At 43.7% G+C, this 13,952-nt stretch overlaps 1 protein-coding gene across 1 annotated transcript in view; it reads right to left on the reverse strand.

Annotated features, from left to right (window-relative positions):
* Positions 1-13,952, reverse strand: part of pde4ba (phosphodiesterase 4B, cAMP-specific a) — a 557,078-nt gene that overhangs the window by 196,462 nt on the left and 346,664 nt on the right. The gene's annotated exons all lie outside the window — the stretch shown is intronic.

A 13,952-nucleotide genomic window follows, 5' to 3' on the forward strand; every position in this document is an offset into this window, starting at 1 on the left:
ACCTTAATTAGTACAAAAGAAAAAACCTTCTGGAAGAAACCATGACACTACACTGGTTTCTATGAAGCACCATGATGAATCAATACATGAGAAGCAAAGTGTGATAACATATTATAGAAAGACAGTAAACATCACAAATGTGACAATGAATTACTGTGAGAAGAGAGCATATGGCAAACCTGCAATGAGATTCAAGATTGTTGAGACCATCAGGCACACTGCAACAAATGCCTTTGGTGTTGGGGTGAATCATGATTTCTCACTAGAAGCAAGTACAAGTTATTGAATGACACCACAAGGAACTATGGATTCTAGCCAATCACCTAGCTTTCTCAATAATACAAACACAAGGCTATGAGATGCAAGAGCATCATAGAAAATCTGTATAAGAGAGAGAATTGCTGCAAATCCCTGAAGAGAAGAAAAAGATTTTAAAAAGAACTTTGCTTGAAACAACAAATCATAACAAATTCTCCCAATAAATGAGTATCATAGTGAATCTGTCTAAGAACCAAGAGGACTAACAAGACCGCCATGACAAACAGTGTGCTGTGAGAACATCCCATGAACGAATAAAAAAAAATCATGGGGAACTGCAACACGGGTTAAGAATGTCCACAAGAAACAGTTGTGCACAGTGGAAATGCCCACAGAAAATAAGAAGGTTATAACAAATTCTTGCAAATGAGACCATCACAAATCTAGCAAAACAAGAATATTTAAGCAGCAAAACCATATAACGCAAGAAAAAAATAAAGGGGCAATCTGCTATCAAACATTCCCTGTCATTTGGACCCTTGTAAAAAGTATGTCTGAGCTATTATTTTCTTTCTCTTCCTTAGACGTTATGGGCCGGATTTTCCTCCAGGGCGAGTTTGCCGTTGAAGAAGGTTTGGATGGGACTTTTGTGCACTGCTCTAACCACGCCGTGTCTTCAAACCATTTCTTCGATCAGTTTTGATCAATAATGCAGAGTAGAGTCAAGGCAGGATTCCCATCACCAAAAGGGAACCTGCCACTGCCGAGGAAAAAGATGTGGCAGTGCTGCAGAGAGACATCTGCTCCAGCATTAGAAAAGGTTGGGGGGTGGGGGTGACAAGTTTAAATGCCCCAGACTGAGCTGAAACCTAAAAAAAGGTAAGGTTTTGAGGCCAGAGTAGAGGGACACATGTCCACTGCTGGGTCTTCTCTCTCCAAAAAGGAGGTTCAGTAAGCCTCTTTCTGCTGCTGCTGTTGCTGTCCCAGTGACAGCCTCTGAGATCAGTGGTAGTAGCGGCAGAATGCAGGGAAATCAGGCAGGTTTCTGCCTCCTGCCATCATTTACATGTGGTGGAGTTTCCGAACGTGAACAATTTCAGCCAGTTTGGAAGAAATTACGGACCTATTTCTTTTTCCCTTTATTCCCTCTCTGAATGCTACAAACCAGTGCACATTACCTGTACTGCAAGAGAAGGCTAATTAAGGCATCCATCCTGGTACAATTACACAAATATCCAGAGTTATTAACTTCTTATTGGCTTCAACTGCTTTGATAACACATGAAAGTGTCCAGATTTTGCCAGTAAGTCTACATCCTAGTATAATTATATCAAGGATATGTTACTAAACCTTCACCATTTCCGATTTTCATTTCGTTATACATATATTTTTTATTGCTGATGGGCTACTTCTAATGCCAATTTTTTTTACTGAATATTTTCTGTAAATATATTGTGCAGCGTAATTTTGGTTTCTAACCATAAGTAAGTATAAAGTAGCAAAGCAATTGTCTATGGTGTCACATGCAGCTGCAAGTATCTTACTCCATATATCCTGCAGTGCAACCCAGCAGGCACAGGGATATCCAACAGTGTGAGCAGGAAATTACTAAACGAACTCACAATAATAATGCTACCTTTTGTAAGATCTCAATGGAACCTTTCCTCACAAAGTCCATTCAATTTGGAGTTTGATTAGCATAATTATTCAAAATTATGAAAGTACTTTGAAGTAGGAATCATGTAATATTATTTTATGCTACATAATTATATTTCCATTACTCTTTGTTGACTTCATTTCAGAACAATTTTAATGATCAGATTTAAAAGACCTATATTAACAGATCAATAACATTCCATGTTACGTGTGGCAAATCATCCCAGCAATTTTGTGAAGATTTTCCAATGTGAACAAAAGGGGATGAAATTTATAACAACTTAGAATCTCTTAAAGGGAAACTGTCATGAACTTGGGGAGGGAAAGAGGCCAGAAGATCCATGACAGTTTGCATCAGGACGACGCTGTGTGAAAACAACACAGTTTTTGCACGATATGATGAAGCCATTGAAATGCCAAAAAAGGTAATTGCATCATATATAATTACAAATACTGCTCCAACCCTTTCCATACAACCCTACAGGGCTTACAGCCCCTTTAAGCTGCTTCCATCAAACAAATTTTTAAAGTTTTCGTGACTGTTTAGTGGAATATCTGCTGCTAATGCATCAACAACGGCTTTGAAATAAGCCCTTTAGTTCAAACAGTTTAAGATGCTTATTAGTTCCCATCTCCTTGAAAGGTAACTGTTTGTATAATCTTTAGTCTGTATATATAGAATTGCAATAGAGGATCATCTGGCTTCCATCATTCCCAGCTTTGAAATGCACATGATTGACTTCAATTTATTTGTTTTCCATATTTCATATGATCTGACAAATCCTCAGTATTACCACCTGATGGGCCCCAGTGAATGTGTTTCCAAATAAGCTGAAATCTATGATAGGTAGTGCAGCCTAAAGGACACCAATATGGGATGGGACACATTCCACTCAGTTCCTGATATCAGCTGCAATACTTTATGGAATAAAAATTGACAGTTATCGCCAGGCCACTTTTGCACACGTTGGACCCAGTTCAGCAGAAGTACTGGTGGAGGCCTATCAGCAGGTTGCTTGCAACTAACAACTTATGTCTGAAATAAGAACTACTCATTATAAATAGTATAATAAATGATACAATAATGTTCATCCAATGGTTCAGTTGGTAAATTTCCTGCCCAGTGTGCAATTCGGAGAGGCAGATCGGGAAGTCTGGGGAGTCGATTTTAGGATGGCCGAGCGGGTGCATTGGGGGCGGGGGGGGCGGCTTCGTAAAATCGGGGAATCCCCGAGCGGGTCCGGAGCCCGGCTCCAACCCACCCACTTCCGGGTTCCCCGATGACGTGTTCGGGTGCGCTCGCATGTGCCCGCATGCAGGATTATGACAATTTAAATACTTACTTACCTAGTTGAGGTACTTGACAGACCTCATTGACTGGAGATTTTGGCAGGGGTGCAATTTTCATGGATCCTCAGCGTGTTTCCTGTCCTGTGGGAAACACTGCCTGTTGGGGCAGACATGTTTCAGTCAGCAGCCAGTGGGAGATGCAAAGGATTTTTTGACAGTTGGGGGGAAAACCTCATTTATTGCAGCAGGGCACTCTGTCACTTCAGACAAAGTTTTGGCTGCAACACCTTTGTCTTTCCACTCAAAATTATTAATTTATACCCTAAATTCTGCTGTGCATTTACCTACTTTGCGGACCCCCTCAAACTCACACCATCAGGATGGGGGGGGGCGCCATGGCTGCATTCATCACTTCATCTGAGGACGAGCAACATCACCAGCCTCGCCAGGCACACCTTCCACCTCCGCCACGTGGAGCTCCATAACACAGTGCTGTGCCACAGGCACCTGCACTAAATAGTCGTGCAACTACACATACACCCACTGTAGGGTGACCCAATGGGTGGCATCAAGTGTGGGTGTTCATGGAGAACCTCATGAAAGGGACTTATTGCACAAGTCAGTCAAGAATTGCCAACATGTGATGACAATATATTTAAAGTGAGCAGAACCAAAATCAAATATAAATAAAAAACATGACAAACCGTCAAACACCCTTGTGCATCCCCTTAGTGCTCACGAAACCTTTGCCTTACGCTTCTTACTACTCATATGTGATGCATCCCCTGTGGCTGCAGCAGAGGTAGTGGCAGGTTGGGTGAGGGTGACCGTGAAAGAAATGCATCAGAGGGTGAGTATCAGGCAGAGCCAAGAGATTGTATGAGGATTGGGTTGAATGGTAGTGGTGGGATGAGTACTGGGGAGGTGAGTAAGTGCAGGTAAGTTGAGGATTAGGTTTGAATGGGTGTGAGGAGTGATATGATAGAGTAGTGTTGGCAGTGCAGATGGAGTTGTGGGATGGGGGCGGTGATGTGGAAGACGGAGTGTAGGAGAATGAGTAAGTGTACTCACTAGGGCTGACCTAGGTCACTGAAGCGCTTCCTGCACTGTATCCAGGTGCGGGATATGTTGCTGGTGCTGCTGACCTTCTCTGCCACCTCAAGCCAGGCCTTCTTGGTGGCAGAGGCAGGCCACTTCCTCCCGTCCGCCGGGTAGAATATATCCCTCCTCCTCCTCACCCCGTCCAGTAACACTTGGAGTGAGGCATCATTAAACCTGGGAGCAGCCTTTCCCCTGGGCTGCTCCATTCTATACTTCTGGTTCTTGGCTGCAGGAGCAGCATTGGAGGACTGCCCCTTTAAATAGGGCTCCACCAGCTGATAGCCTGTGATGCAGGCACGCAGTCCGCCCACTGCGCAGGTTTCCAACGGGAAACCTGGAACCAAGGTAAGTGGCTTCAATTTAATTGCGATCGCATGGGGAACGCACCGATTTTACTGGGCGGGTTACCCACTCGCCCAGTCGACCCCCTGCTGCCAACCCGCCTCCCTGGTAATATTGGGGCCTGAGTCTCTGCTGTGACAGCTGATCTCGCCAGACAGTAGTGGAGGCACCTTGATTGGCCTCAGCATCTGTTAAATAGAAAAGGGAAAATCAGCCAGGAGCCTAGTGATTTTGTTGGGGTATGAAGTGACCTTTTGATAAGTAGGTGCTGCACGATGAAACTATTGATGAAGCCTTCTATCACTTTTCTGATATTTGTAAGGAGGCTGCTACAGTGGTTAGATTAGTCCTGGTTTTTTTGCGGATAGGACATACCAGAACAATTTTCCACATTGTTGGATAGATGCCAGTATCAAGATTGCATTGAAAAAGCAAAATACCAATAATATAGTTTATTTGGACTTTCGGAATGCCTTTGATAAAGTTCCACCTGAAAGATTTCTTATCAAACTAAAAGTCCAGGGTTGGATGGCTGCTATTTCTAGTGCACAGGTCTTCAGCACTATGCCAAAACCCGCACAATCAACATTTTGAGAGATCACCTCTGGCCAGAATCTCAAATGAACAGGCCATGTCAACACTGTGGTTACAAGAGCAGGGCAAAGGATGTGTACTCTGTAATGAGAGGCGTGCCGACTGATCCCCCAAAGAATCTCCACCATCGACAAGGCTCGTGTTAGGAATGAGATGGAACACTCAAAATTCACCTGGCAACTACACTCAAGAAGCTCAACACTATTGAAGACAGAGCAATCAATTTGATCAGCACCTTTGCCATTGGACTCAATAACCACTTGCTCCACCAGTGGCATACTGTCTTGTGATGCTTGTGTATTCTAGTTAATAGAAAAATTAACTAGAGTTACTAGAACAATTAACTAGAGTTAATAGAGGTCCCACCATTTTTCTGTAACAACCAATAAACAGGTAAAATAATGGATAACATTCTAAGTAGTCGGCTGGTGAATATTTGTATAACAATGGGAGATGCTGTCTGATTAACCTCCTTGACTTCTTTGAGGATGTTACAAATAAAGAAGATAGTAGAACTGTCTATGATATAGTTTATTTGGACTTTCGGAAGGCCTTTGGCAAAATTCCACATGAAAAACGTGTAATCAAATGAAAAGTCCAGGGTAGAACATGGGACTGGATAAGTTGGTTAAAACAGGAATCAAAGAGTGTTCACGAGAGGTGCGGTGTGTGAAATGTTGAGTGGAGTTCGCCAGGAGGTCTGTGCTTGGACCCCTGTAATTTATAATCTATATAAATGACATGGATGCCAAAATCAACTCTAAGCTTGCAAAATTTCCAGATGAGGTTAAAATAGGGAGATCAATAGTGGGCGAGTTAAAGATTTTCAGAACGATTTAGATCAGCTTGTAATTGGACACACCCAATGACAAATGAAATTTAATATAAACAATTGTAAAGCATTGCACGTTGGGCAAAAAAAAAACTCAGTGACATTAAGTATAAGAATGGAACAGAATTAGCACAGGGAGATCATGAAAGAGATCTGGGAATAATAGTAGATACATCATTTTCCATATCTAGTTAATGTGGCAAAGCAATTAAAATAGAAAAAAAATGCAGGATACAGAGCCAGAACATTAGAGTATAAATCTACATGGGTTATGCTAAGGCTTTACAATGCACCAATTAGACCACACTTGGAATACGGTGTTCAATTTTGGTCATCAAAAATGATGGAAAGTGTGCAGAGAGGATAGATTGAACTCTATTGTCTAGAGAGAAGTACAACAACAACAATTTGCATTTGTATTGCACCCTTAACATAAAGAAATATCCCAGGAGCTTCAAAAACAGATGCAAGCAAATGGACGACATGTCAGGAGGGAACGATTAGGAGGGAGGTCCAAAAGCTTGGTCAAAGGAATGGATTTTCAAGGTGGAGAGGCATAAATGTTTATGGAAGGACCTTTAGAGAGTAGGAATGAAGTTTAGAGAGTAGGAATGAAGTTTAGGGAGTGAACTCCAGCGAATGGGAAAACAATGGGATATATTTCACTGGTGCCGCTGGGCAATAACAGAGGAACAGCTTACCACCCAGTTCCGGCTCCCGATCTGGCTGACACCAACTTATGAAGGGCAAGCGGTAGGCCCTTTTGATATGCAAATAGGAGTCCTATGACCCCGATTGCCATTTTAGGACAGTACTGGGGGAGCATGCGCTGTACACACTCCACACAGCATCTGCTGGTGGTCCAACCAAAGAGGAGGCCAGCAAGTAAGTTTTAATTAATTTTTGTGGGACCAGGAGTAGGAGTGCTAAAGGGATCAAGGGATATGGGGAAAAAACGGGAACAGGGTACTGAGTTAGACGATCAGCCATGATCATTTTGAATGGCGGAGCAGGCCCAAAGGGCCGAATGGCCTACTCTTGCTCTTATTTTCTATGTTTCTATGTCTACATTCTAGTGTTCTAAAAAAGGTCGCTACAGAGATAGTGGATGCATTGGTTGTAATCTTACAAAATTCCCTAGATTCCAGAACAGTCCCCGTGGATTGGAAGGTAGCAAATGTAACCCCACTATTCAAGAAAGGAGGGAGAGAGGAAAAGAGGGAACTACAGGCCAGTTAGCCTAACATCAGTCGTTGGGAAAATGCTGGAATCCGTTATTAAGGAAGTGGTAATAGGGCACTTAGAAAATCATAATATGATTAGGCAGAGTCAACATGGTTTTATGAAAGGGAAATCATGTTTAACAGATTCATTGGAGTTTTTTGAGGATGTAATTAGCAGGGTAGATAAAGGGGAACCAGTAGATGTAGTATATTTGGATTTTCAAAAGGCATTCGATAAGGTGCCAGATAAAAAGTACGCAAGATAAGGGCTCATAGGGTTGGGGTAATATATTAGCATGGATCGAGGATTGGTTAACAGCAGAAAATAGAGAGTAGGATAAATGGGTTATTTTCAGATTGGCAGGCTGTAACTAGTGGGGTGCCGCAAGGATCGGTGCTGGGGCCTCAGTGGTTTACAATCTATAGTAATGACTTAGATGAAGGGACCGAGTGTAATGTATCTAAGTTTGCTGACAATAGAAAGCTGGGTGGGAAAGTAAGCTTTGAGGAGGACACAAAGGGCTCGATTTTTGCACCCGCGATCGGGTGCGTTCATGGCGGGGGGGTTGCGAAAATCTGGGATTCCCGGGGCGTGTCCGGAGCCCGGCTCCAACCCGCCCACTTCCGGGTTTCCCCACTGACGTGCTGACATGCGCGCGCTGCCCCCGCATGTGGGACTCCCGTCAGCAATTAAAGCCGGCGGGGTGCCACTTAAAGTACTTGAACAGGTACTTCAGGTTGTTTACAGACCTGATTGACCTGTTATTTTAGCAGAGATCGGATTTTGCAACTGACTGAGACTGTTTCCCGTACTGGGGGAAACACTCCCAGTTCAAATGGACGTGTTGCAGCCACCAGCCTGTGGCAGCTGCAAAGGTCCATTTGACAGGGTGGTGGGGGGGGGGGTGGGGAGACCCTCACTCATTGCAGGAGGCCACTCTGTCACTTTGGACAAAGTTTAGCCTCCACCACCCTGCTCCTAACAACAAAATTCACCAACTTGCACACTTACCCCGGTGTTCAGACACATGTACCTACCTTGCGGACCCCCTCAAACGTACATCTTCCGGATGGGGGCTGCCGTAGCTGCAGTCATGACCTCCTCGGAGGGTGAACAGCATCACCAGCCTCGCCGGCCACGCCGTCCACCCCTGAAACGTGGAGCTCCACAACACAGTGCTGTGACACATCCACCTGCACAGCAGGAGGGAGGGCAACCACAGAGAGAGATGCGTCGCAGAGGGCACAACCCCCGCCACAGGGTCTACAGACCGAGGCTCAGCTTCCTGGACCTCTCTGAGCAGCAATGCACACGGAGGCTCAGAGTCACTCGACATGTAGTCGTGGACATCTGCAACCTCCTTCATGCCGAGCTGCTCCTGCCTGGCCTGAGCACCATCTTCTTACCTGTCACTGTCAAAGTCACCACTGCCCTCAACAACTTCTCCTCCGCATCCTTCCAGGGTGCCACTGGGGACATCGCCGACGTCACTCAGTCATCTGCACAAAAGAGACCTGCAAATACACCTACACCCACTCTGCAGTGACACAATGGGTGGCATCAGTTGTGGGTCTTCATAGTGATCCTCAGGAAAGGGCATTATTGCACAAACCAGACAAGATTCGCAAAGACGTGACAGTAGTGGTGCCAATATAATATGTGATGTGAATTGATCAGAAATTAAATAGAAGTAAAAACCATAACAAATCCTCAAACACCCTTGTGCATCCCCTTCATGCTCACGACACATTTGCCTTACGCTTCCTACTGCACATATGTGATGCATGCCCTGTGGCTACAGCACAGGTAGTGGCAGGTTGAGTAAGGTTGACCGTGAAAGAGATGCATGAGAGGGTGAGTATGAGATAGAGCCATGAGATTGTATGAGGATTGGGTTGAGTGGTAGTGGCGGGATGAGTACTGGCGAGGTGGGTAAGTGCAGGTAAGATGAGGATGAGTTTTGAGTGGGTGTGAGGAGTGATGTGACAGAGTAGTATTGGCAGTGCAGAAGGAGATGTGGGGTGTGGGCGGTGATGTGGCAGACGCAGTGTAGGGGAATGAATAAGTGTACTCACTTTGGCTGACCTACTTAGGTCATTGCAGTGCCTCCTGCACTGTATGCAGGTGCGCGATATGCTGGTGGTGCAGGTGACCTCCTCTGCCACCTCGAGCCAGGCCTTCTTGGTGGCAGAGGCAGGCCGCTTCCTCCCGCCCACCGGGGGGAAGATCTCAGTCCTCCCCCTCCTCCTCACCCCATCCAATAAGAGCTGGAGTGAGGCATCATTAAACCTGGAAGCAGCCTTCCCCCTGGGCTGCTCCATGCTGTAATTTTTCCTATTTCCTGCAGCATCAGTCAGTGGAGGACTGCCCCTTTAAATAGAGCTCCTCCAGCTGACAGACCTTACTGCGCATGCACAGCCCGCCCGCCGCGCAGCTTAGCAGCGGGGAACCCGGAAGAACAGGTAAGTGGATCCAATTAGCCTGCGATTGCGTGCGGAGCAGACTGATTTCACCGGGCACGTTACCCACGCGCCCAATCGACCTCCCGTCGTGAACCCGCCGCCCTGGTAATATCAGGTCCAAAGAGTCTGCAAAAGGATATAGACAAGTTAAGTGAGTGGGTAAGAAGGTGGCAGATGGAGTATGATTTGGGAAAATGTGAGGTTATTTACTTTAGTAGGAAGAATAGAAAAACAGAATATTTTTTAAATGGTGAGAAACTATTAAATGTTGGCATTGAGAGAGATATGGGTGTCCTCGTACAAGAAACGCAATATTTAGCATGCAGGTACAGCAAGCAATTAGGAAGGCAAATGGCATGTTGGCCTTTATTGCAAGGGGTTTGGAGTACAAGAGTAAGGAAGTCTTACTACAATTGTACAGGGCTTTGGTGAGACCTCACCTGGAGTACTATGTACAGTTTTGGTCTCCTTATCTAAGGAAGGATATACTTGCCTTGGAGGCGGTGCAACAAAGGTTCACCAGATTGATTCCTGGGATGAGAGGGTTTTCCAATGAGGAGAGATTGAGTAGAATGCGCCTATATTCTCTGGAGTTTAGAAGAATGAGAGGTGATCTGATTGAAACATAAGATTCTGAGGGGGCTTGACAGGGTAGATGCTGAGAGGTTGTTTCCCCTGGCTGGAGAGTTTAGAACTAGGGGCCATAGTCGCAGGATAAGGGGTCGGCCATTTAAGACTGAGATGAGGAGGAATTTCTTCACTCAGAGGGTTGTGAATCTTTGGAATTCTCTACCCCAGAGGATGTGGATGCTCAGTCATTGAGTATATTCAAGGCTGAGATCGATAGATTTTTGGACCCTAGGGGAATCAAGGGATATGGGGATTGGGCAGGAAAGTGGAGTTGAGGTCGAAGATTAGCCATGATCTTACTGAATGGTGGAGCAGGCTCGAGGGGCCATATGGCCTACTCCTGCTCCTATTTCTTATGTTCTTAGGAGTGCTTCTCATATTGTGGCTGCCCGAGGTGTATGTTTTTCACCTGCAGTCCGCCAGCCCTATGCTATAGAGATCTGGCCCTTAAAAAGGACTGGGCCTCCCAGTCAGCCACCCAAAACCCGCCCATAGTCAAAATCTATCCCAGCCTCACAGATGTTGAGCTGGAGGAAGTTAAGACACATCCAAACTTGATGTTGGATGAGCACCGAGGCAGTCCAGGGTCGAGAGGGGTAGTGGAAAGTTAGAACTGAGTATTATCAAAAGAAGAGTGGAGGAACTTCATTGGAATATATACAAATAAATATCACTCTCTCTCTCCCTATAAAGAAAATTAAATGGTATAGATGCCAGAATATTACTTGAAAGCATGTCAGGCTAATTGGAGAAGGTATAACTTAAAATTAATGAGAAGTAAATTCGGAAGCACTTCCTTACTTAAAGGCGATAAATATTTGGAATAATCAGGGAAGGAAGTAGAGACAAAGACACAAAGGAGTGTTCGAAATGCAATTGATGGTAGGCTAGGATAGTTGGGGTTCTAGAGGGACAAACATCTTGACTGCTATTATATTTTAGTTGTCTGCTAAGGCAGCTGGTTCATCCTCCAATCTGTAGGGGGTAAAGTGCAAATTTATGCATTGTTACTTGGAAATGTCAATCGTTGGAAGCAGCTGCATGCACACGTGTGCCTATGATTTGATTCCAAACAACATACGTCATAATTTCTTGTTAGTGTTTTTAGTAATGAGTTTAACTTTAGTGCATCATTATAACATATGAAAATAATATTGTTTTCTTGAAGTTGAATTGAGATGCAATTCTGACACTAAAGGAAATTTCTGCTTAAGAAGTGAGATTTCGCTAACAGTTTGGGAGCATCATCTGTGAGTCCACCTGAGAAAGGGCTCACAAACTAGTGCACTGGACAGAAGGTCTACTACTTCAGTATGAAATTCAAACTTCACTGTTGAAAGAAAAAGACTATTTTAGTTCACCAAGATCCTTCTCAGGACTGCAGAAACAATTTGAAAAGTGAAAATGAACCTCTTACAGGATATGGTATTATATCTATTGTCATTGCCTATTTGTCATGCCTCATTATTCTGTTTATTTGGTAAATAATTACTGTAATGATTACATCTGTTTTCTGAACAAAAAATTGCTATGGTTAAAAATGAATTTCACTTACTAATTTTTGGCCATGGGGAGGAAGTGGGTGGAATATTTGTGCTGCGCTAGCCTTTTCTTTCCCTAGTGGTATTCTCGGATTCTAATGTGCTGATGCAAAAGTGTGCTAAAAATTCAAATTATGTATGAATATTCATTTGTTAGCAAGAAGAAAAGAGAAGAGGGGAGAACATGCCATGAATATATTTAGGGTTAATATATCAGAGACAACCATAAAAATATACTAACAAATTGATGGCAATCATACTATGCTAAGTTGAATGCCTATTATTGCAGATAAAGAAACTGAACGTTCCCAGACTTGATTTATATTACTACTGGGTATATATATATATATATATATATATAGATTAAAACTAGTGTTCGGGAATAAGTTATCTACAAAAATAAAATCCCTGGAATTTACTTTAAATATGATTGTATACATATTAATTTCATTTTGTGCGCTTGTTTGTCTGATACTCTTTTTTCCACTATTTACTTTTGTGTTTCTTGTACGTTATTACTGTGAAAACAGAGAGACTTGGAACTGAATTTATGCTCATTGGTGTTGGTGGGGTGGGGTGGGGTGGGGGGGATGTTCCTGGTTACCTAAATGGAGATACATGGATAATGTAGATGTGTCCAAAATAATTGACCCAGGCTGTTAGAACTTGAAAGGAGAACAGATTCATAGCAAATTAAATCTATGTTGATTAACTCTTCAAGATAGAGCTGGAGAAATTTTGCAGATGTTTCTTTCAGATGAATAAATTAGTGGAGCACACTACAGGAAAGACTGGATATGGTCTGTGGAATGAAAAGACTTGATTATCTGAATGGCCTTTTCTCATTTCATATTTTCTTATTTTAACAAATTGTGCCTTTCAATGCGAATTATCACTATTACAATTGTGAAAGTTTCCTAAAGGCATACATGTGTATAAAACATGATTGATTTGAAGGTTGTGTGTGAATTAATTAGGTCAGCAATCAGAGCAAGAAGTATGCAATGGCAAGTTCACAGAAGAGTAAATTTTTGGAGACCCCTGGTTCTGGGACAGGAGTCTGAGTTAACAGAACAACACATTAGAACACTGGGAATAGAGTTGAGTGTGCCCGATATGTGGCACTTCCAATTTTCTGCCAGGAGCAGAGTTGCCAAAAATTCACCCCTGAATTCAGCAGCCTATTTGGACTTATGCAGGGGAAAAAAAAATGAAGCTTCTGTGCTATTGTTTTAAAAATGCTACAAGAGTGTATGGGGCTGATTTTCCTCTCCTATTCACCAGAGGAATGCTTAGTTCCCAGGTGCAAAGCTGAAGCAAAAGGGGTGGAGACCTGTGGCACCAGGGATCTGCAAAAGGGGGCACATAGTGAGTGCTTGTGTTTCAGGACAGGTGCAGCCATGTAAATGAAAGGCAGGCTTAATGGGGCCTGCTGCCTCATTTTCCAGTTGGATCACCAGACAGGTACCCAGAAGAGTAGTTGCTGGGCCTTACGCCCAGTCGCACCCAGTGCGGAATATTTTGCAGGCAGCAAGCCCAAGCAGCCAAAAAGAGGTAAGTGGAAACTTTCTTTACAGAGCCAGCAGGAAGACTGTCTGGGCTGGAGGTCTTCTGGCTGGAGCAGCGGCTGGATTTCCACCTGTGCCTGGGAAGGAATTGGGCCTGAGCTAATTACCTGAGCCCATAAAAACAGGTAGGTTCAGGTTAGGCCAGGCAGCATGCACTTTGGGTCTGTTCAGGCTGACTGGTGCCCAGGTAGAGGCAGTGGAAGGAGGAAAATTGGAGCCTTTATTTGAGAATTAATTTTACTTCAATAAAGTTCTTTTCCAACAAAGTGAATACATGACATGCCTGTCTCTAATGTTTGTGGCACTCTGTCTATATATATCTCTGTCCCTTTTTGTAATATATATATATTGTTCTGTGATAAGGAAGTAGGTATTTTCTCTAGTTCTGGTTTGGTAGTTGTTCCTTTAAATCCAACCAGAAGTACATAAGCAGTTTAAAAACTGACTGCAATTC

The sequence above is a fragment of the Heptranchias perlo genome, chromosome 9, assembly GCF_035084215.1.
Source record: "Heptranchias perlo isolate sHepPer1 chromosome 9, sHepPer1.hap1, whole genome shotgun sequence".
Taxonomy (NCBI): Eukaryota; Metazoa; Chordata; class Chondrichthyes; order Hexanchiformes; family Hexanchidae; genus Heptranchias; species Heptranchias perlo.